At 36.9% G+C, this 25,877-nt stretch overlaps 1 pseudogene; it reads right to left on the bottom strand.

Moving 5' to 3' along the window:
* Positions 1 to 4,190: 4,190 nt before the first annotated feature.
* LOC123250994 lies at positions 4,191 to 24,257 on the bottom strand (annotated as a pseudogene).
* Between the last annotated feature and the right edge of the window lie 1,620 nt (positions 24,258 to 25,877).

Raw genomic sequence — 25,877 nt, 5'->3', positions numbered from 1 at the left:
TCCTCAAATTCCTTTTCTCTTTGGATAAAAAGATTTCACAATCATCAGAATAAAGATGATGAATGAGAACTAATAAAATCACCAAGTGAAGTATTACAGATGGAGAGGAGAAAAGGGCCCAGGACAGAGTCCTGTGGGTTAGTCAGTGAGCATGGCCTGGATGAATATCTAGCAAAGGAAACTGAGGAATGGTCAGATAGGATAGAGAACCAGAGAGAGGAGAGTGTCAAGGAGGAGAGGGTGACTAACAGTGTCAAAGACTTCAGAGAGGTTGAGTAGTGTGATGCTTGACAGTGTTCAAGACTACAGAGAACTCAAAAAGGAAAAAGATTGAGAAGTGGATATTAGATTTAGCAATTAAGAGATCATTAGTAACTTTGGAGAGGGCATTTTCAGTTGAATGATGAGTCAAAAGTCAGGTGATAGTTCAAAGGAGAGTGAGAGGAATCGAAAGAATCCATTGTAGATGGCCATCTCAATTAGTTTAGCCACAAAAAGCAAGAGATATTTAGAAGTAATGGATGGATTAAACAAAAGTATTTTTAAGGATGGAGGAGCCATGGGCATTTTATTAGGCAGTAGAGAAGAGGTAAGGGGACAGAGAGACTAAAGATAAATGAGAGAGTAAGAATGATAGATGAGAGGGGGCAGCTGGGTAGCTCAGTGGATGGAAAGTCAGGCCCAGGGATGGGAGGTCCTGGGTTCAAATCTGACCTCAGACACTTCCCAGCTGTGTGACCCTGGGCAAGTTACTTAACCCCCATTGCCTAGCCCTTACCACTCTTCTGCCTTGGAGCCAATACACAGTATTGACTCCAAGATGGAAGGTAAGGGTTTAAAAAAAAAAAAAAGGATGATAGATGAGGCAATATCTTGGAAAAAATGAAGAGTTATTTCATTTGATTTTCACAGCAATCCTATGAAATTAAAAGATTTTCCCAGGGTCCCTCAGCTATTGAGTATTGAGGCAGAATTTGCATTCAAATTATCTTGAATCCATAGCTAGCACTCCACCATTCCACTGTATAGGTAGAAAGACCCATTCCAGTATACTAATGGGATCTCATATTGAAGTAACTGTGTAATTTATGAATTTATGAATGTTGTACACTCTCTGCTTTTTAAACTGCAAAAATAAAGGCAGAATCTCTTCTTCTCAAGATAAGGAGATAGGGCTATGGTCAAGGATTTCAGATGAAGCAAGAATTTATAAGCAGAGAAAAACTCTACAATCATTCATACTGTGGTACTAGTTTCTGGCATCTAGTAGTGACATTATCTTTAGCAAGGCAAAATCTAGTGAGGCAACATCTTTCAGAAACTTCTTTCTAGTAGAGACCAATGGCTCAGTCCTGCAGCATTACAAACATGAGTTGTTTCTGCACATGTATGTGACCAGGGGTCATATATGTCCCTATATATGTTTTCAAGTATATTCACCATATACTTTTTTTTTTTTAAATCCTTACCTTCCGTCTTGGAGTCAATACTGTGTATTGGCTCTAAGGCAGAAGAGTGGTAAGGGTAGGCAATGGGGGTCAAGTGACTTGCCCAGGGTCACACAGCTGGGAAGTGTCTGAGGCCAGATTTGAACCTAGGACCTCCCGTCTCTAGGCCTGGCTCTCAATCCACTGAGCTACACAACTGCCCCCTCACTATATACTTTTCCTTTCAAAATATGCTGTTCATGTGCCTCTGAAAGAGTGGCATGAATGAGAAAAATTATTTTAGCAGCATTTGAAAGATGGACTTGAGCAGCAAGACCAGCACACATATGCCCCTTGCACTTACACACACACACTCACACACACACATATATGCATACACACACAATTAAAGCAGTCTTCCTGGGTGAGTTTAAATAGAATTAAGGTGAATGTCAACTAACATTTCTAATTAATGCTACCAGAAAGTGAAACTCAAGCAAAGCAAAGAAAAGCAACAAAATATTTTGAAAAACTAAGTGAGAAACATAAGAATAATTTCAGAGAATGACAGTAATTCTAAAATGTTGATTGAGGCAGTGTAACCCAGAGTTGCCTTGGGCAGAGCACTTGAAAAATTATTTTTTTATTGCTTTGAAGACAAACTGGTGAAAAAAAACATCTGAACAGTTATTCTGATGGGAAAGGGGAGAAAGGATATGGATATATAGCACATACTTTATTGTTTTCTTAAAACATTTCAGAATGAGAGAGGGTAATTTGTAATTTTTTTGCCCCTCTTAACTATATCTTTAACTGGTTGCTGGATAACCACATGCAATCAAATCTAGACTATTCAGATTTTCTTTTCTTCTCTAATATCTCTTTGATTTTCCTCAACCAGAAATGATATCATTCTCTTCTCCTGTTTCCAAGCACACTATATCTCTTTTGATACAGTCATACTATTCTACCATGTAATATAGTTATTCATGTACTCATTTTTATCACCCCTACTATACTGTAAGCTAGCTAAATGAAATATTGATCATTTATTTTTTTCAAAATGCATTTGTTAAAAATTCTATTTGTTAACAAGACCACAGATCTTTTATACTAAATAAACAAAAGTCAGTACTACACTTACAAAGTCTTTCCCCACCTAGTATTTCTTAGGCAACCTCTTTATACAATATTCCTTAGAAGAAAAAAATGCATAGTAAAACAACTGTTCAAAAGACTGAGACTTAAGAAAACCAACTTATAGAGTAGAAATGCAGATGAAAACAAATAATATGTTACTTGTTTATTTATTGTTTATTTTTGAGGGGTTTGATTTTTAAAAGGCCTATGAGATTTTCCACTAGAGATGAGAATTCTTCTGTAGGAGCAAGGTCTTATTTGTAAGAATTTAAAATTTAGGTTTTATGCTAATATGAATTCTACAGTAATATTGTGGTAGCTGTTTTAAAGATATTGTAACTAAAGTCAAAATGACTTTTAGTAGCTTTATTTACAAAGAGGTGGAAAGAGTGAAAGTGGGAAAATATAAGAAGAAGAAAGAGAATTATCTAGTCTATCATTCTAAGCGCTGTTCTGGTATGGGGCTCGGACTCTGCAGGGATTCACCATGTCCCTTGTTGCCACGTGGATTTTCTGGTTATCCTCAGCCAGAAATCCAATGGTGTCTTTAGCAAGGGTTCTACCAAGGCAGCCTCCTCCAGGAAAGGAAGGCCTCACTGGAACCAATCTCTCCAGAAGCCAGGAAAGGAAGGCCAGCTACTCATCCACCCCAAGTGAAGTCCTCCAATACCAAAGTCCAAAGGAGAAGATCCAGTAGTCCTCTAAGAAACAGTCCAAGAGCCAAAGTCCCAGCTCAAAGTGAAGCCAAAGATCCTTGGACAGGAAGTTCAGGATTTTTTATAGTCCTTTTTCCATGTCTCTTCCTGTCCCTTCTTCCACTTTACAGGAACCAATTGCAGTCTTTCAATTTACCTAGCACTGCCCAGGGGCAGGGCAGTGGCCTCTGAAGTTGTCACCCACTTTAGCAAGTGACTTTTGCTAAAGTCTTTTTTTATTTTTTTAACTTTTTGATTGATTAACTTAAAAATTGCTGATTTATAGACAAAGAAAGTTTGATTCACTCTTCACACACATTTATGCTACAAAGAATTCTTCTTTTATATATGTAGTTTGGGAACTTGTCAGGATGCTTTTGTAGAGTCAATCAAAAGTAGAGTCTTGGAGTTCAGAGCTCATCAGAGCTGAATATGGTTCAGAAATTATCAGTCAAATATGGGGCAGTCTGTAGTTCTTTATCTGGTCAGAATATCTTGGTTAGACTTTGTCTATAACCTTTTCTAATCAGAGCTTTTAGCTTTTCAACAAAAACCTCTACCTCTGTAATTTTGCATTCTACTTCATTACATTATCTTCTACAGTGATGTCTATTTTATATATTTTTAATATCTAAAGTCAATGATCTCATATTTTTCCACAGTTCCCTTACTAATTTGGTACTTTTGCCCCTACTCCAGCTGTGTAAAAACTGATATTTTTAAAACCCAATAAAACAAAAACAAGTGAAATAAAAAGCACTCTGATTCAATGACTTTTTTTTTTTTAAGAGAAAAGAATCCCTAAAAAAATGTGAGAATTGGATTTTGGAGTGGTTGGCATGCCTTCCTTAATTTTATTTTTTTTGACTGTCTGCCTGTATGTTGACTTGAGCTGTTTGTACTGCTGCTCTTGCATAGTCATTTGATGCTATAAGAGTCGAAATTGTATCTGTTGCTGCTGCTGTTGCAAGGCAGAGGAAAATTGTAATCTTTATTGAGGAAAGTTTTGCTCAGGTCTGTTCTGGAAGACCCAAGCTGAGAGGAAACAACTGCCTGAGACTGGATAAAGCTCATGACTCCAGTCAGGTTAAGAACAGCAAGCAGTTTGTTGAACAGACAAACTTTGGTCTTGACTGGCTGAACCTGGTTCAGAACTCTTCTGGCTGCTAGGGACTAGAAGTCATCAGGGGCTGAGACTGCTGCTATGGAAAAAAGGGAGAGAGATGCTGTTGCTGCTGCTGGAGTGGATTGAAAATGAGTGAATCATCTGTAAGCTGGCGTATATTTAAGGGCCAGAGACTAGAAATATTTTTTAGATCATAGGGGACATCTGACAGAGAGCCTGACTGCATTTCAGCTTCTGATGCACCTGGTACTAGATCTCCTGACGGTAAAATGGTGCTTGGGTTTAAACCTGCAGGGTTAATGGAACTAGTATTATATCGGTACATCGGATATCTTGTGCTCTACATCCAGAGCCCACTGCATTGATGAAGTTAAATTCAGCAGGTTTTGCCATGACTTGGATGGAAATATTTCTGAACTTGAAGGAAGTTTAATACATGAAGGACTCCCTTTCCTAGCACTGATGGCTGAACCAATAAGCTCTTGGGTGTGTTTTTTTTCCTTTAATTTCCTGATCAGGACTTAGTCTGATGTATTTTCTAGATAGCTGTGTAGTAGTTGTGGGGAACAGTTTGACTGTATTACTTCCTTCTACTCTTGCCATTTCTTTCCCTGGAAAAAATTGACTAAGATTGCCTGATCCACTCGACTTTTGGAACATCTTCACTGGACAACTGGCTTCATTCTGAATCATCTTTTGGTATTGACTAATTATTTTTTCAGCATCAGTCTTTGATCCAATAAAGAACTGGTTTGATGTCATTAGGTTCTCAGTTTCATCATTTCTATAAGTCTGTATTTTACTATAGTAAAGTAGATTAGAAAGTGATTGAAAAATGGCTAACTTTGTTTTCTGAAGCAAGATTACCATCTTCACATTCAAACACATAATCTTTTATCTCATGTGCTGGCCCAACAGTTGGCTGTGAGTCATTAGATTTTGATAGACTTTTTCCCACTTAAGCATACTTTTCCATGAAGGTATAGTCAAATAAGCAAAGGTTCTATTTCCACATATGCACACAATTTCCTGCTTTAGAAATGCTGAGGTCATACTACTAGACGATCTTTCTCTTTTCTTTTCTGTGAGTAATTGAGTAATCATAGCTATGGAGTTGCTGTGGAATGGATCACATCGTACTTTTGATTCAGGGAATATCTAGAGCTGTGTTGGCAAACACACAGCACATGTGTTGGAGGGGGCTGCTCCCTTCCCCCCTCCATTAGAGCCTGAGGACATTTCTCTTATCACCCGCCCCCCTGCCCAGCAGCCCAGTGGGAGCACTTCCTCCCTCCCCTGTCTGGGGTAAGGGAAGGGTGCCTCCTATGTGGTGTTTGAGCACTCAGTCTCTAAAAGGTTTACCATCACTGATCTAGGGTATGTCTTGAAACATTGTTTCATTGGTCAAGTGTCCATCTTCTATTTATTATAGAGCACTGCTTGTGGTACAGGTAACAACTATAGCTGGATCAAGATATAATAGCTAGGATAAGCAGGCTCTCAAGGAGAAGTATGTCTTCTTGTGTCCATTTATGGTTGTCATTTGTGTCGACTTGAAATCTGGAGACCCCAATCCTGTCCCTGTCCCCTGAGAATTCAACCTGATGGAAGTCTCAGACTCACCAGTTTCAGACTGAATAATAGACCTTAAAGTTTTGATAATACCAGCTTAGAAGGGGCTAGCTGACCTAAGCAAATGCTAAGTACCCTTTTCGTCTTAGAAGTTTCTCCTGCTGCAGTGATGGGCAAACTATGGCCCACCAGATGTGGCCCCCTGAAATGTTCTATCCGGCCCCACAACATTATTCTAATCTGACAATACAATATAATGAAACGTTGAAAGAGTTGCTTTAGAAACAGACTGACAGATGAGCATTTCCTTTCCTTTGGCCCCCTCTTTAAAAAGTTTGCCCATCACTGTCCTACTGTATCAGATCTGTTCCCAAGAAGACCAACACCTGTGCAGAAACCATCTTTTTAGTACCTATTGTAAGTAGATCACTCCCTGATACCCCAGCCTCTGGCTATGGTTTTTTTCCCCAAACTTGTTTTGCATCCTGTCAGTGTAGTTTGGACCTCTCATTTCCTTGTAGCCATTGTAATGTTAATCAATTATACTTCCCTGTCCTTGGTTTCTTGGCAAAGAGTCTGGAGTGGTTTGCCATTTTTTTTCCTCAGTTCATTTTATATATGAGGAAATTGGAGTAAATAGAGTTCAAGTGACTTGTCCTGGGTTACAGAGCTAGTAAATGTCTGAGGTAAGATTTGAACTCAAAAAGATGAGTCTTTCTGACTCTAGGACCTCACACTAACCACTATTTCATCTAGTTGCCTTTAGGCAAAGTACTCTATTCTTCATCAAGCAGAGCATACCCATTACACACTCGAAATCTTTAACCCATCACCACCCTGAAAACAGATGGATCTTTTTCCTGAAGCAGATGGATACAAGCAGGAAACTTTCTACATTGTTATTAAGTAGTAACCAGATTAGAGATAAACCAGGATCTATTAAATACCAATTTATTGGTTGGACATTGGAGTTTCAAGTTACACTGAAACATCTGAGTTGCTACATATTCTCCCTCGATTTTCCAATTAGAGATCTTGTGCCCACTTCATAAGATTAAATTGGGAAATGACAGTGCAACAATTTTCCATAAGAACTGGTCTAAGATCATAGATTTAAAGCTAAAAGAGACTTTAGACATTATTCTACCTATACACTATGAAATTAAGGCTAACTAAAGTAAATTACCAAAGATCATACTGTTAGCATGTAGTAGACTTGAGATCTGAACTAAGTCCTGGTCCAACTTCTTCTAAGACTATGAACTTTACTAACTTTCTCCCATTCATTATTATATCATGGCTGCTCCTATTTCTCTCTCTATCTTCTTATTAATCAGTCATCATTTAGAAAAAAGCTATCTTCAGGCACCTTTTCCCCTTCATTCATTCCCATTGTACTTAACCCTACTGGTATCTTACTCCACTATGCTCTCTGAAATTCTCTTTCCATAATGAAACTCTTTCTCTTGAAATTTCATCTTGAATCTCTTTCTCTCCCACTCTTTCCATCTATTAACTCTCTCTGAAATCCATCTCCCTCTGACAACACTGGCTATCCTTTAAAATATTGGCTGTATCTTCTCTTATATCTCCTAACACTGGTCCTACAGGAGAAGTTGAAAAACTCATTTCTCCCCACATAACTGCCATACTTTCCCTTTACCTCTTCCATTCAGCAACTTTTCTTCCTTTAAAGATTACTTAATCAGAATTTTCTCCCAATCCAAAATATAGTGGCAGTTGTATACCAATCCTTGCTCATTCTTCCTCCTTTTTCATGGAGTTCAGTACCTTTCTTCTCTTCCTCAACTCATGCCCTTAGACCAGGGGTCGGCAACCTTTTTGGCAGTGAGAGCCATAAAAGCCACATTTTTAAAAAATGTGATTTCGTGAGAGCTGTACAGTGCTCACAGTTCGCGCTCCTGTAACAGCGCCTGAAAAAAAATTGACTTTATGGCTCCTGCAGAAAGAGCCATATCTGGCCCTCAAAAGAGCCAGATATGGCTGGAGAGCCATACATTGCTGACCCCTGCCTTAGACTAAGGCATTTCAGTATCCACAAAGACGCTTCCTTAAATTTTCTAATCTCCCAGTTCCTCAGCCCCCTTAAATTCCATTATCTAGTCCTTCATTCCACATATTCCACATAGGGATGATTAAACATTAGATCATACCATTACTGACTACTCTACTACCCTAATTAGAACCTGTATTCCCCTTCTCTGACCATAACTTCCTATCACTCCTAAACAAATTCACTCTCATGGAGACCTGAACTCCTCCATTCCTCAGTACTTTCCCTAGCTATTATCCCTTTTCTAATTTTGCTTTTCTTTCTCTCCAATTTCATCCCAATAGTTAGATATTCCAACTGTACACTGCCCATTGTTCAGGCATGCCCAAATCTCTCCCATCCTAAAACAATAACAACTTCCACTATACCCTACTGTCATCTCAAACTATCATTCTATACTTCTTTTCTAGAAAAATCTATCTTTACATGCTCTCTCTATTTATCTTTCTCACTGCTCAATCCTTTGCTATCTGGCTTCTGTCCTAATTACTCAACTGAAACTGCTCTCTTAATTGCAAACTCTGATTGTCTTTTCACAGTATTCATCCGTTTCTATGTAACCACAGCATTTAGCAAGGCTGACTTCTCTTTACTCTTGAATATTATCTCTTCTCCAGTTTTTCTTTACCATCAATCAATAAGTCAATAAGCAATGATCTCTCCTATTTCTTCTCTTACCTGCCTGACCATTTCTTCTGTAACTGACCAACAATTACAAAATATTCTTTTGTGGGTTGACCACCTGAAAAGGAAGCTGAAGACTGAGGAAAAATAGGTGGAAGAGTTTAAAGATTAAGGAAGAGAAGACATAGAGAGAGAAAAGAGGCACAGAGACACTGGATTCATCAGCATAGCATTCAGCCTGTCAGTTGTTTCTCTGATGGTATGAGAGACAGCGAGGTACAGATGAATACAGTTTTATTGAAGTTTCATGGAATGGGGGATGGGAGATAGTTAATTAAACATGTGATATGGTAGAGAATTTAGCATCAGCTTGATAAACAACAACAGGATAAATGAGATGGAGGCTAAGACAATGTAGTAGCCAGCGCCCAGCCCAGAGGTTCGTTTGACATTTGGACTGCAGGCACCGGGAGCAGTAAGAATACAAGATTTGAGCCCTAATTCAATGCAAGGATTCAGAAATCAATTATATAACATATTAGAAATATATCCATAATGTACATGAGCACATTGCTCACAAGAGTCAGCTTTTGAATACATCTTTAATACTTTCATGATTTGTTCGTACTTGAAACCCTACACCTTCTTAGTTTTCTTTGCTGTTTCATTATCAATATCACAACTTTTTAATGAGAGTATTCCCTAAAGTTCTGTTTTAGGCCCTCTCCTCTTCTACCTCTATATTCTGTCTCTATCGGTGACTTCATTTCGCATCTCCATCTCATAGGCTTAACTATCCTTAATATTCATCTGATTCCCAGATCCAGCACTGGTCTTTCCTCTGAATATCAGACCCATATTATAAATACCATATCAATTTGGACGTTGTGAATTGTATGTCCAAGAAACATATTGAATCCAATATATTCAAAACTGAATTTATTTTACCCCCATTTCCTACCAGATTTATAATCTTAGCATTTAGAAATTCTTCACTTTCATTCACCCAACATATCTAATCTGTTGTCAAATTATGAAATTTGTATATTCACAGTATGTCTTAAATCTGACTACTCTCTATTCACAGAGCTACCACCTTAGTACAAGCCCTCCTCTCTCTGCACTAGATTGCTCCAACAGCTTCCTCATTGGTCTCTCTGCCTCAAGTCTCTCCCACCCTCCACCACCACTACACATCATGTAGTTCACACTACATGATGCTGCCAAACTAATTTTCCTAAAGTGTAAATCTGACTACTCAGCCAGCTCCTCTGGCTTTCTATCCTCTTTAGAATAAAATATAAACTCCTCTATTTAGTGTGGGAGTCTAACTCCCACAGGTCCAGGAAAACTCGGTGGTGGGACAGTTTTGGCGTGTTAAGACGAATGAGAGACAGTCTGAACTTCAGTCAGGCAGGCATCATGAATACTGCTCTGCTCTGCCTTGAATAAGGTTTATTTTTATATGCTTTGAGATCACACATAATGTTGGCATGGAAATCCATTCTCATCATGCATCTTTACTTGGAGACAATGTATTAAGTCATACTTTTCATTCTCCAGTAACTTTCAATATTTTTCAAGATGTGTTTGACATATCTCTTTGGCTACAGTGGTGGGAAAGCACAGGCCTTTTCATGGGAGACAATTTCTCCATTTATCATTTATTGTTCTTTTATGTTAACGTACTGTACCGAATCAGGGATCAGGGAGGGGGGAAACTTGGAGACCGTTCTGACCTTTTTTTGCAGGCACTTGTGTATGGGAATGAGAGATCTAAATTAGGGTTTTAAATCTTTAACATTAATTCAGTATGTGCTGGTTTGTTGTGAAGTGACTTCTAGGTAAATTTCTATATTACTACATGTAAAGGTGGGAATTGCCTAAGAGTCTGTAGGGGGGCCTGTGAGGGTTCTAGTAACAGCCTTTACTGTTCTTCTGATTTTTCCTGGGGCTGAGTAGGGATATTGATCACAATAATTCCAATAATAAGGAGTGTTAGTAAGAGAAGAGTCACACGGAGGTATCTGAATGAGGGGTTTCCATCCTTCCTGAGGCTGCCATGCACTTCCTCGAGGTCCCCCGTGACCATGTCAGACAGGGTGGGTTTGATGGCCCTGGGCAATTTAGCTTTCAAACTTCTACAAAACCTTTCCTCAACCTATCTTTCTAGCCTCATTGGGTATTCCTCTTCTTCCTGAACTCTGTGATCCAGATAAACTTCTTTCTTTTCCTCAGACACAATACTCTACCTTCCCATCTCTAGGCCTCTGAATTGATCATCCCACATAAATGAATGTATCTTCTCCTTACTTCTGCTTCAAATCTTCTTTCTTTCCTTAAGATGCAGTTTAACAACTCTGAGGTATCACCTCACACCTAGCATATTGGCTAAAATGAAAGAAGGGGAGAGTAATGAATGCTGGAGGGGATGTGGCAAAACTGGGACATTAATGCATTGCTGGTGGAGTTGTGAACTGATCCAACCATTCTGGCTGGCAATTTGGAACTATGCTCAAAGGGCTATAAAAGAATGCCTGCCCTTTGATCCAGCCATAGCATTGTTGGGTTTGTACCCCAAAGAGATCATAGATAAACAGACTTGTATGAAAATATTTATAGCCGCACTTTTTGTGGTGGCAAAAAACTGGAAAAGGAGGGTATGTCCTTCAATTGGGGAATGGCTGAACAAACTGTGGTATATGCTGGTGATGGAATACTATTGTGCTAAAAGGAATAATAAACTGGAGGAATTCCATGTGAACTGGAAAGACCTCTAGGAATTGATGCAGAGTGAAAGGAGCAGAGCCAGAACATTGTACACAGAGGCCAATACAGTGTGGTAAAATAGAATGTAATGGACTTCTGTACTAGCAGCAGTGCAATGACCCAGGACAATTCTGAGGGATTTATGGTAAAGAACACTATCTACATTCAGAGGAAGAACTGCAGGAGTGGAAACAGAAGAAAAACAACTGCTTGAACACATGGGTTGAAGTGGACATGATTGCGGATGTGGACTCGAAACTACCACACCAATGCAACTATCAACAATTTGGAAATAGGTCTTGATCAATGACACATGTTAAAACCAGTGGAAGTATGCATCAGCCATGAGGGAGGTGGGGTGGGAGTTGGGGGGGGGGGGACAGGGTGGAGGGGAAAGTAAGAGCATGAAATATATCACCATGTTAACTTTTCTAAAAAATAAATATTAATAAATGTTTAAAAAAAGATACAGTTTAAATATTGTCTTTTATGAAAGCTTTTATCCCCAACTGCTAGTGTCTTCTCTTCCAAACTACTTTTTGGTTTTAACAACTTTACATGTATTTTAATTTATTCACTCTATATTTATGCTTATTTTTATTCACTATATATTTACACTAAAAGAAAAATAATACCCTTATAACAGATATACATATTCAAGCAAAACACATTTCCACATTGAACAGATCAAAAATATATTTTATTCTCCCTGAGTCTATCACCATAATGTAATAATCCATCATTATAATGTAATAACATTACATTACATTCATATATTATAGTTTGTTTAGCCATTCTCCAGAATGAGGAAACACTTTTAATTTCCAATTTTTGGTTCTAATAAAAAGAACTGGTATAAATATTTTTGTACATATGGGTTAATTTCCTTTTTTGTTGATTTCTTTGGTATAGAAGAGATGAGTGGCACAGTGGATAGAATATCAGGCCTAGAGTCAGGAAGACTCCTGAGTTCAAATCTGGCCTCTGACACTTACTAGTATGACCCTAGACAAGTCATTTAACCCTGTTTGTCTCATTTCCTCATCTGTAAAATGAGTTGAAAAAGGAAATGGCAAACCATACTAGTATTCCCAAGAAAAGCCCAAATGGGGTCTGGAAGAGTCAGACAATATTGAACAACAACCAACAAAACAAATATGCTTAATAGAATGTGTGCACATTTAAATAACTTTTGAGAATACATTTCAAATTACTTTCCAGGGGGCATCTGGGTAGCTCAGTGGATTGAGAGTCAGACCTAGAGACTGGAGATCCTAGGTTCAAATCTGGCCTCAGACACTTCCCAGCTGTGTGACCTTGGGCAAGTCACTTGACCCCCATTGCCCATCCTTACCACTCTTCCACCTATGAGCCAATACACAGAAGTTAAGGGTTAAAAAAAAAAAATTACTTTCCAGACTGTATGTCCAAACCAACAAAGCACAATCTTTTCCTCATAGTCCACCAATAGCTTTTTTTTGTCAGCTTTGTCAATCTAATGTAAAGTAAAAGTTCTAAGTTACTTTAATTTGCATTTCTCTAGTTATTAGGTATTTGAAACATTTTTGTGTAGTTACTGATAGCTTGACTTTCTTAGAAAACGGCTTATTTGTATCCTTTAATCATTTATCAAATAAGGAATGGCTCTTACTCTAACAAGTTTGAATTACTTCTTTAGATATCTGAGAAATAAGACCTTTATCAGAGAAACCTGCAGCAAAGTTGGATATAATTTATTTGTAAAGTAGGATTTAAGGTTTTGTCAGTGTTGTAATTCTTTAAAGGTAGATACTAGTCACAGAAGTAGAAGAGCTAGATCTAATTTGGATATTGAAATCTATCAAGAAAAAGTGAATTAAAATGCTAAAATGTAAAAGATTATGCCATTTGAGAAATGGTAAAAGAACTGGATCTATGTCTTAAGCCAGAGAGTAGAAGACAAGAGAAAATGATAAGAATTTTCATCTATTTGTTGGTCTGTTACGTGGAAAATTATTTCAACCCATTCTGTTTGGCCCAGAGGATAGAACAATGAATGAAACTTGCAGAGAAATGTCTTCTATCTTACTAAATGGACAACTTTCTAACAATATGTTAAGATGAAAATTCTTTGGAAACCATATCTTCATTTTATAATTATTTGTTAAATAGCAAAAAGTAGGCCAGAGAAAGAAAGTAAGAAGTAGCAGCCACCTGTGGCCAGGTAGATCTTTCTGCCTCTTCCACCTTGAACAAGCAGAATCAGCTCTGAGTCAGACCTCATGCCACCTAAGTTCATGATTCCAGGAAAAGAGAATAATTTCCTGTCCCCTCTGCCAAGTTATGCTCTCCATAATGTCCCTTTCCCCAAGACTCTTTGATTGGCAGTCTTTAAACTTGGTTGGGTATTCTCATTGCCAGGAGTAACACGATGTGTCTCAGCAAGGCATTCATTATCTAAGAGGCTTGTTTACAGATAAACAAAGAATTTATCTCCACCCTGCCTCAGGAAGCTGGAAGAAGTCAGTTCATAGCTTCAGCCTTATGATCATATTTTGTTGTTGCTTTAAATCGAAATGTTGTTTTGAGGGACCAAAAAGGGGTACTGATTAATATTAACTTTCTACCAATGTAGGCTTCCCAAAAGTACAAGGGATTGTGATTGGATGTTCATGTGTTGAGGATGAAATAGAGAATATCTCTGAAGTTTGGACTAGAGGACCTTTGAAATCTCTTCCTATTTTAAGATTCTGTTATTCAGGTCCCAAAACATATCTATTATGTCTTCATTACCAATGAAATAGAAGTTCAGATTTGGGGAAAGGAGTGAGGGGAGGAAGCAAGAGACAAAGTTATTTTATGGCTTGGTCTATTAACTATTAAATTTCATAACTAGGTGCTAAGCTGCTAAAGGAGTGTAAATGCTGTAAGAACACACTAACCTTTTAAATGTCATTGACCTGGGGAGAAGTAATAGTCAATCTATCCAAGGATGATATATGGTTTTAAAAAAATAGAACATTTCCAGGGCCATAAAAATATCTAAGAGAATGTGATAGAATTCAATGATGAGCAAACTTTTTAAAGAGGGGGGCCAAAGGAAAGGAAATGCTCATCTGTCAGTCTATTTCTAAGGCAACTCTTTCAAAGTTTCATTGTATTGTATCCTACTTATTGTATTCATCAGATTAGGAATAATGTCTCCTGGCTGGATAGAACATTTCAGGGGACCACATCTGGCCCTTGGGCTATAGTTTTCCCATCACTGAGAGAGATGGTCAATGCAGAAAAGCTGAAGCTGAGAAAGTAGGGGAGAGCAAGAACTCTTTTAAAGGTTCTATTACAAATAACTTTTCATAATTAGAGAGCTTGAAGGTAATATAAAGCTCTTCTGTGTTTTTCCTCTCCCTGCCCCTTGCTCAGGACCAGTAACTAAAGTGTCTATTATGAGAGAAATGACAACAAATTTCTTTAGAATTGGAAATCCAAGAATCCCATTATAAAAACAAACATATCTTCTGTAGGATTAGGACTGTGGATTATTATTAATCACTTGTTAACATTATTTGAATCTAACTTTATGTGACTAGAGATTATTTGAACCCAAAATGTTGCCCTGAATTTAGTAATTCTCTAGGAATGCTGGATATGGCTACAAGTGTGGAACCTAGAAAGAGTCAGAATTAAAAATCCTGACCCCTGTATGACATTATGGGCCTGACCCTTATATGACATTATGGTGAAATAGAATTATCCACAAGAATCCCAACCTAGCAGACCTCCAGTCTCCCAGAACTGACCTTATCTACCTGGCAGACCTTCCCCTTCTCCCCAGGATCTCCTCCCAGCAGATATTCCCCTTATCTACAAGAATACCTTAGGACATTCCCCTTATCTATAAGATTTCCTAACCTAAGGACATTCCTCTACCCTGTTCCATTCTGACTACTATTTCATAAAAACTCTAGCCCAGGCACAGCTCTGGGTCCCTCACTAACTTTTCCTGAGAGACCCTAGTTCGAGCTAGACAATAAAGTCCCTTTGCATTTTTGCATTGTTGGCTCAAGACTCATTTATTGGGATACTTCTCCGGGCATAACACAAGGAATTGTGGGATCCCCCAGATCTTGGATTCACCTAAAAGATTCTTGTTTTGGGTCTCCTCATCTGGGTCTTATTATGGGTTCACCCAAGTTTGTGTTCTGAGTTCCCTTTATGTTTTGATTTTGTCAGAATATTATTGAATGTTTACATTCACTCATATCCATCTCAACTTCCTTGCTTTCAAACTGCTCTCTCAGCAAAGTTACTTAACTGTGAATCTGTGACTCAAGTGCAAGCACCCTTGTTTAAATCCTATAAAATGTAAACCTTCCAGAGCCGGGAGGAAAGGATACACTTCCTTTCTGACTCACTTTCCTCTACCAAAAGACCTAATACATTTCTTTTTATTAATTGAAATTTCTTTTATTTTTCCACAATTACATGTAAAAACAATTTCCAACATTTTCCAAAGAATATTGTCTTGAATTCTTTCCCTCCCTTCTTCTTGCCCACCCATTCCCAACCCCTACTGAGATGGAAATCAATCTCATATGGATTTTACATGTGTAGTCCTAGAAAACATTTTCCCATGCTGATCCTTTTGTGGAAGGATACTCAAATAGAAAAAAAAAATTGAGAAAGAAAATGAAAAAAATATGCTTTGGACTGGATTGAGATTTAGTTCTTTTTCCCTGGAGCAGATGGCATTTTTTAACAAGAGTCCTTTGGGATAGTTTGGGGATCATTTTATTGCTGAGAATAGCGAAGTCATTCACAGTTGATCATTGTATTCCTGTCGTGTATAATGTCCTCTTGGATTCTGCTTATTTTACACTGTTTCAGTTCATGTAAATCTTTCCAGGTTTTCCTGAGTTCTCCTGCTTATTATTTCTTACGGCACAATAGTATTCCCTTATCAAGTTATAATGTTTATCTATGGAAAATATAGAAATAAATTTTGCAGCATGGCATTATTTGAATATAGCATACTAAAATTCTGGCGTTGAAGGATCATTAGTACAGCATATTCCAGTCTTTAGAGGGAGATGGGAAAATGAAACTGCCACAAAGAATCTTTGAAAATGAGCTAACTGAAAGCAGTGAGCTATATAATTTTAGGTACTAGCAACTAATGGTTCTTTTGAAAACTGAGATTTTAAATTGACTGAAGTTTGTCCTGAAACCAAATGATAATGTGGACTCATTTAAAGTGAGATGCTCTCTCCTATTAGGATAATTGTAATAAATCACAATTTATGGCAAAATATACTTCATATCTGTCATTAAGGTTCTATTGCTTGGAAGCTACATGAATCAGGAAGACAAGTTCAACTCTAGTCTCAGGCTTTTATTAGCTGTGAGCTAGTCATTTTTTTGTCTTTGTTTCCTCATCTGTAAAAGGGAATGATAACAGCCCTATACCTCCCAGGGTTGTTGTAAAGCTCAAATGGCATGATAATTGTAAAGAACTTAGTACAGTTCCTGGTACATTGATAAATGTTAGCTTTTTAATAAGTGTAACTACTATATACTGATTTTGAATGTGATTGATGTGGAATGATTTTCTATATAAGAGAATTTGGAAATGGATACAAATAAATTGATATTATTTGACTGGCAAAAAAAAATCTTTGTGGGGGGCAGCTGGGTAGCTCAGTGCAGTGAGAGTCAGGCCTAGAGACAGGAGGTCCTGGGTTCAAACCCGGCCTCAGCCACTTCCCAGCTGTGTGACCCTGGGCAAGTCACTTGACCCCCATTGCCCACCCTTACCAAACTTCCACCTATGAGACAATACACTGAAGTACAAGGGTTTAAAAAAAAAATCTTTGTGTTATGTTTAAAAAACGCATAGAATTATTTGTGTGATTGTTAGGTTTCTAAATTTTTTTGTATTATGAATTTTGTGAAACCATAGTATAAGAAATACTGTTAATTTGAAAAATGATACTAAGAAGTTAGCACAATTGTACCAACAGAAAATTAACTTCTCTTTTTATATAGATACAATTAAGGTATGAATTGAACATGTAAAGAATGTGGTCACAAAGTTTATAACCATTAAGTATTTAATTGGGCATGTTTTGATTTAAAATGGATAATAACTTACTGTTGGAAAAGAAGCAAAAAAGTATCAAAGATTTCTTAAGTTGTCCTTATCTCTGAAGTTCCTGAGGACTTTCTATTTGGGGAGTCATAAGACTTTATCAACCCTTTGGTGAGTAACAAAGACCCCTCTTAGACAAAGTGTGGGGACAAAGTGGATTCGCTTATAAAAACAATGAGATTTATCTTATAGCTTTGCTCTCACTTATAGAAATTATGAAATTGTACCTGCTAATAAAATGTAGATTTTTAAATTATACCTTTAACCCAATTTAGTAACAACAACAAAAAACAATATTTTGCCTTAGGGATTAATAAGCAATACAGATATATGTTAGTCTGTAGGATTAAAAAAAAAAAAGTTTGTAAGGTGTGAAGTTTTTTTTTTAACCCCAAATAATTTTATTGTTGCCATTTCTTTTAATACAAAACAGTGTCCCCAGAGCCCTGCCCCAGCCTTCCTGGCTGGGGAAGGGTAGGGTGAGGGGAGTGGGAGATGGGGATGGAGACTCATGCACATATACCCTCAAATCTGCCTTCTTTTGCTAAAAGCCTGATGTCCAATTCCCTACCCCCAGATGCCAGGAGGAGCTCCCAGGACTGGCATTCACATGAAGCGCCTTTGGTCTGAATGAAGTTCTCTCAGAAACTGGCCCCTGACCCCTCACTCCCTAGCATTAGCTAGCATTGGGGGGGGGGGGGGAGATGGTGTTGGTGTTGGGTTTGAATCAACTGTCATATATTTGTCATATGTGTGAAACTCAAGAATTTGTTAAACTCGAGAACAGTTATTCTTAATTTCTAATGATTGTTTCTGCTCCAGGATGGATTTAAACTAGAAATGATAAAAAAGATAAGACCTTATATGTGCCTATATGTTCTTATATGTGCTTATTATTTTAACTTATTGCAACATGAGAAAACCAAAAATAACCTGGCCCTGACCTGTGATTAGTAAAATTTTGTTACTTGAGGTGAAATCTCTTGGGATTGTAATTTGATATTGTTCTGAGTTTTGATTTCAGGTATGATGATCTGAATTGTCATTAAGTCAATAGTCTACCATTCAAGGGGCATGCCATGTGCTGTCCAAGAGGAGTGTGGTCTGAAAATTCCTACAATGGATGTCTGTGCCTGGGAAGGTTGAGGAGATGACCTTGCCTGGCAAAGGTAGAATTCTTTTGCCTCAGATTTCCCACTGTTATTTCCTTTCTGAACAGAAAAATGTCCTGCCTAGTTAATTCTCAGTCTGGCTATATGAATAATGTGACACTTCAAATAATGTAAAACTACATGGTTGACTATTAATTATGACTCTTACCTGGAATTAAACAGATCTAATGGAGTTTTTCCCTTGTGGTGCTTAGGTCAGATCAATCTTGACATTGTCATAACCATGTCCCTCTATTTTCTTCATTTTCTTTCTTTCTTTCTTTTTTTTAACCCTTACCTTCCATCTTGGAGTCAATACTGTGTGTTGGCTCCAAGGCAGAAGAGTGGTAAGGGTGGGCAATGGGGGTCAAGTGACTTACCCAGGATCACACAGTTGGGAAGTGTCTGAGGCCAGATTTGAACCTAGGACCTCCTGTCTCTAGGCCTGACTCTCAATACACTGAGTACCCAGCTGCCCCCTCCATTTTTTTTTTTAATTTTTTTTTTTTTTATTTTAAACCCTTAACTTCTGTTTATTGACTTATAGGTAGAAGAGTGGTAAGGGTGGGCAATGGGGGTCAAGTGACTTGCCCAGGGTCACACAGCTGGGAAGTGTCTGAGGCTGGATTTGAACCTAGGACCTCTCATCTCTAGGCCTGGCTCTCAATCCACTGAGCTACCCAGCTGCCCCTCCATTTTCTTTTGATAGCAAATTTCTGTAAAAATTTTTGTAGCTGCAGAATTAAATCTATTAACTAATACATTAATGCTAAAACATATCTAAGCTACTATAACTGGATGGAATTATGAAAGGTCTTACTATTTTCCATCTAAATTTGTGGTCAACTCCATATCCTAAGCAGCTGGATAGAATTTTTAGATTTACCATCTATAAGATTAGAACCTTAAAGTATCTCATTCTTTCAGGATGGCATGAGGATAATATGTATATCTTCAAAAGAGGGGACTAGGATAAAGTTGTAAAAGTCATAAAATTTTATGGGAACAGTACATTTCACTTTGGGAAAGCAACAAAATTAGGCTATTTCTCTCTAAATATACACACACACATCAGACTGACTTCTTATATATGTGTATATACATGTATATATGTGTGTATATATATATAATATGTATGTTATTGGCATCCAAGTATTTCTAATGAGATATACAGGTTTTGAGTACATTTTAGCAATAATTGGATAAAGGATTTTACATGTAAAATTGCATGAATAATTATAAAGAAATTTTAAAATCTTGTTTTTTTTCTATTTCGAAGTAAAAAAATTAAGAAACAGAAAAGATTAATTTTATAAATCAGACCCTAATGGATCCTCTTTAAGATTTTTCCTTCTGAATCAGAATTGGCAAAGAGATAACAAAACTATCTTTATTTGCAAACAAAATGATGGTATATGTGGAACATTCTAAAGAGTCAACCAGAAATTTAGCTGAAACTATCAATAATTTTAGCAAAGTAGCAGAACATAAAATAACTCCACAAAAATCATTAGCAATTTTATATACATATCACTAACAAAATCTTGCAAGAAGAGTTAGAAGCAGACATTCCATTTGAAATAACTACAGATAGAATAAAACACTTCGCAGTATACATAGCACAACAAATACAGGAACTACATGAACATAATTATAAAACACATTTTATAAAAATGAAGTTGGATCTAAATAATAGGAGAAATTAATATTTCTGGTTGGGTAGAGCCAATATAATTAAAATTAAAATCCTACCTAAACTATTTTACTTATTCAATGTCATTCCAATTAAATTACCAAAAAAAGTATGTTTTTGAATTAGAAAAAAATAAAAAAATTTATTTGGAAGGACAAAAGATCAAGAATATAATAAGAATTAATTAAAAAAACAAAGGAAGGAGGTCTGGATGTTATTATAAAGCAGTAATCATCAAACTATCTGGTACTGACTAAGAAATAGAAAGATAGATCAGTGGAACAGAACAGACATACAATGAACAGCAGTAAAAAAATATAGTAACCTTGTATTTGAAAAAAACAAAGGTTTTTGGGAATAAGAAATCATTATTTGGTGAAAATTACCACAACTGGAAACTAGTTTGGCAGAAACTAGGTATAGACTAATATCTTATACTATCACTAAGAGAAGATCAAAATGGATACAACATCTAGATATAAAAGTTAATGTTATAAATAAATTAGGAGAACATATTGGCTATTAGATTTATGGATAGGAGAGGAATTTATGAATCACAAGGGATAGAGAATGTTATGAAATATAAAATGGATACCTTTTGAGTACAATAAATTAAAAACTTTTTTGTACAAATAAAACAAATGTTGCCAAGATTAGAAAGAAAGCAGAAAGTTGAGAAAAAAAATTTTGTAGACAGTTTCTTAAATAAAGATATCATATCTAAAATTTATAGAGAACCTTATCAAATTTATAAGAATAAGAACCATTCTCCAACTCATAAATGGACAAAAGATATGAATAGATCATTTTGGAATAAAGAAATTAAGACCATTTGCAGTTATATGAAAAAATGCTCTAAATCACTAGTGATTAGAGAAATGCAAACCAAAACACTTCTGAGATATCATTTTACCACCATCAGACTGGCTAAAATGATAAAAGGACAGAATGACAAATGTTGGAGAGGATATGGGAAAATGGGAACACTAATACACTGTTGGTGGAGCCATAAACTGATCAACCATTTTGGAGAGCAATTTGCCATTGCACTCAAAAAGTTATAAAACTGGATATACCCTTAGACCCAGTAACATCATTTTGGATCTGTTTCCTAAGGAGATCAGGGAAAGAGGGAAAGAATTCATGTTCCAAATATATATAGCAGCTCTCTTTGTGGTGGCAATGAATTGAAAACTGAGGGGATGCCCATCAATTGGGGTATGGCTAAACAAATTGTGATATTCGATTGTGATAGAATACTACTGAGCCATAAGAATTGATGAGCAGTCTAATTTAAGGAAAAAAAAAAACAAACTTAGAAAGAACCAAATGGAATAATGGACAATGAATGAGTAGAACCAAGAAAACATATGCAGCTACAGAAACAATGCTGGAAGAATAAATTCTGAATGTGACTTCTAGATAATAATTTGAAAGGTGAAAACATGAAAGACTTACTTTGTATGAACATGTCTGTCTCTCTGATGATGTGGGAAGGTTAAGAAGGAGCTGAGACACTTGTGGATGGCATTTATTATGTGCATATGAAGTAAACTTCACATAGAAGAGATTTCTGATTTCATTTATGTAGAATCTTTTTCTTTGTGTATGGATGTGGGAGGCCAATAAGAGAAACAGAGTCTTAAATAGATGAATATCTGAGACTCCCCTTTTGACTCCTTTTCAAGATCCACACCTTTTCTTAATAACATTATATGTCCCATTGGAAAGCTTTAAACAAACCAGCAGTTACTGGGTTAACAATTCCTCTACAAAAAAATTAAGATCCATAAACTCTAAGAATATTCCTAAGTCAGCCAAGGTCAGAGCTAGACAAAACTTCATCCATCCAGGTGCAGTCCTCCCTATAAAAAATACAAGACTCAATTCATTTATGATATCTATAGAATATAGTTATGATTCTCAGAATTTGCTTGCTGATATCCAGGCGGCTAGAATTTGGCCTTGGACCCTGTTCTATCTTTACTTTGAAGCCTCCAAGGATTTTCTTTTGTGTGATTTGTAACCATGAGCTGTAAGTTTTTCTTTGTGTTCTTTGTGTGAAAATATATATATAATAAACTCCATGCTCCTGGAGCCAGAGCTGGAAGCATGAAGTAAAAGACGTTTCTGTCCTTATCTCCTTATCAACTAAACTGTCATCAGATTATCAGAGATGATAAAGAGATCTCCACATATGGAAATGCTTGTTTTATTTGGTTTTGTAAAATTTGGAAGAAAAAAGATCCTTTCTTCAATCTATAAATGGCATTTGTTCATATAAGGTTCAAGTAAAAATAAGAAAGGGCAACTAGTAGGTAAAAACAGAAATTATCTGAAGTTTCAGAATTATAGGTTTCTAATTTGAAATTCCTCTTATCACTCTGTTATTAATAGAATTAGCTCCATAAGATTTGAACTGATTTTCACCCCATGAACTGGAAAACCAAATTTAGGAGGTAATACTAATTTTGTATTGAATCTTGTTACGGACATATTTTAATAGTATTACCTAGGGAATCTGTTCAAGAGATTAGAATCAGAAAAGTGGACCTAATAGGAGAAGCCCCTTCAAGGGATACTCGGAGAACAAGGTCTATTCCAAAATATCCTAAGGATGATATTTCCAGGGACCAGGTGACTACATTTAATGACTGTCACTCAAGATGAAATATTTTGATTAAATGGATACTAGGAAAGAATAGGCAAGAACAAGGAAACTTCATATTATTTAATAGCAATAATTATTATTGTATTACTTTTATTTTTTTGTTTCATGGTATGTATGTTTGCCAGAAGAGAGATATGCCCAAATTACTTTTATTTATTGTTAGAGGATTAAGGCCATTCCTCTTGCAACTTTTGAACAGAATGTCAGTTTTCTATTTTTATTAACCCCTTGTTCTTACCAAAACTAATATGTGGAATAATAATGTTAATTGTTGTCATTCCTCAGAAGAATGTTGTCATTCCTAGAAGTCAAAAGGAAGTTTGAATCTCCCCCAAATGATTTAGTTACTTATTAGTTACCCTAGATAATTTCTGTAATTTCCTGACACTGAGTTTTCTTGGTTACCTTGATGATATGTAAATCTCCCCTCTCAATCAAACAACCAAAAAACCAACAATAGTAACCAAGATCATCAGCAACTGGTCCCATTTGGAAGGGTTGATAGTAAAAAAATTAATTTTAAAAATATCAACTGCTTATTATATGCCAGACATTGTGCTAAGCAATGGGAATATAAATATATAAACACAGTCAAAAGAACAATCCCTGTCCTTCTAATGAAGGGAACATATAAAAGGGAGCTTTAAAGAAAAAAAGTACATGGCATGGGAAAATAGAAAAGAAAGTCTGGAGTATAGAGAGTAGTGAAATTTGGTTGGATGGCTTTGCTGCTCTCCTTAAATTGAGATTCCAGGAGGATCCACCCAATTAATGAGAGAAGGGTACTTTCAAAGTGTGAATTCCAATACTAGTGTGAAGATGTTTCCTTTTAAGAAGCTGATTCTGAAAGGCTGGAATCCTATATTCACTTTTCTCTAAGAGGCTCACACTGCCAGAACACTCCTCTTAGATCCCAGAAACCTCAAACTTAGAGTTTAGAGAGGCCACTCCTAATGCTTACCCCCAAACTCCCTTTCTCTTTCTATAGGGCTGGGGTTCAGAAATTCCCACTAGGTTGTTCTAAGGTTCCACCTCTCCTAGTGCCATATAGTTGAAAATATATGCAACTGCAATATGTTTTTGTTACTACCTTTCCAGATCTAGGTTCTGGTACTCAGAGTCTAGGAACCTGGGAGTCTGGGAACTCTTCCTGCTCTCATTTGCTCCATATGCTCCATAATACTCCATTTCCTAGTCTGAAAAACCAAAGAATCACACTAGATGGTCTCTATGGTCCTTTTCATCTCTGTGATTCCATGAGTTATCAGAGCAAAATATATTCACAAGTGAATCTAAAATGTATGTGGGTACTAATATGAAAGAACTGAATAACAAATTTTTGAGTATCTTGAGAGTTGTACAGAGGCGACAGGAAGACTGGTAAGAGTGAGATCAAGGAACTTTCACCTCTTAGAAATTAGGCATGGCAGGAATGGAGAAAATTCCTAAGGATGAGGAAGCTTATGTACAGAATATTAGTTTCAGAGGACCAATATAAAGGAATATTTACAGAAATTTGTAGGAAGAATATTAGAATTTGCAACTTGGAATGCCAAAATGGGGAAGGCAAACAGAGCCACCTAGTCTCTACTGCCCAAAAGATTATGACATTGTGTAGTTAGAAATATCTTGAACCCCTAAAACTACATTACCCAAACTTCCTTTCTGCATTACCTAGAATGCTTTTCCCTTTGTCCACATTTGTGTGGTCATGTTTGTATAAATTCTGAGGCTCTGCCTCTCTCTCGTTCTTCTTTCATGAGCAGGCTGAGTAATTTAGGTAGTTTTATGTTAGTTTATTATTATTAAAACTTTATAAAGTATAATATTTAGTTATTGAATATTAATTTTCATCTCTACATTTTGAGCGGTCTGAAGGGACAGAATTCTAAAGAATTTTTTAAGTCTTTGAGAAAAGAATAGATAGCATAGATAAGTTTTGCAAGCCACGTGCTTTTGTGCCATTGTGGCCACTGCTGCTCTGCCTGCCCTCTGTTGCTGTTGTTGCTGCCAATTCAGCCTGAGCTGTACCTGCCCAGCCTCCAGCCCACAACCAGACCTGCCTGCCATTCTGAGCCACTTTTTTTTCCCAAGAGGGTGACATATAAAAATCTTTACACTCCAATCCCTTCCCCTACTCTAGTGGGCTTTCCAGCCTGCACTAGCCATTTTTTAAGCTGTAGTCTTAAACTGACCCTATACTCCTGGTTGAGATGTAACTTGCAACTCGGGAATTCCTCTACTGTTTCTTTTCAGGGCAAATAGACCAAAAATTGGTAGATTTGAAGTCAGTTTTAGGAAATAAGCCTGCTTTTCCCTTCTCTCTCCTGACTCAGAACACCAAGGAGTGTTTTAGAAATGTTACGATTAAAAATGATAAAGACTGGTATAATAATAGAAATAAATAGTTTAATTAAAGCCATGGCCATGTTGGTAAAATATATATGACTGCGCCTATCTTTTATATTTAGCACCTGAGCCCATCTTCTAGCCAGTCCTCAGGAAGGTCTAGAGGGCTTCCTGTAAGCCCTCCCCCTGAATTTAAACTCCCACTGCGTGGGCACCTTTGACATTCTCAGGCCCTAAGACCCATTGGAATCATGGGTAATGTAGTCTCAAAGCTCCCACATGTCCAGGAACACTACTTTTAAATGGCACCTTCCCAATTCCAAATATACAGAAACCAGTCCTTCATATGCAAATACGCTATTGTTCTCCTGCCTTTTTTTGTTTACTCTGTAAATAAACTCCATTCAGTTGTATCTGAGGACAAAATGCTACTGCAAAGCAGTTTGACTTCATAGAACT

Source organism: Gracilinanus agilis, chromosome 1, assembly GCF_016433145.1.
Source record: "Gracilinanus agilis isolate LMUSP501 chromosome 1, AgileGrace, whole genome shotgun sequence".
NCBI lineage: Eukaryota > Metazoa > Chordata > Mammalia > Didelphimorphia > Didelphidae > Gracilinanus > Gracilinanus agilis.
The sequence above is the reverse complement of the archived record's forward strand: the minus strand, read 5'-3'. Positions and strand labels throughout refer to the sequence as shown.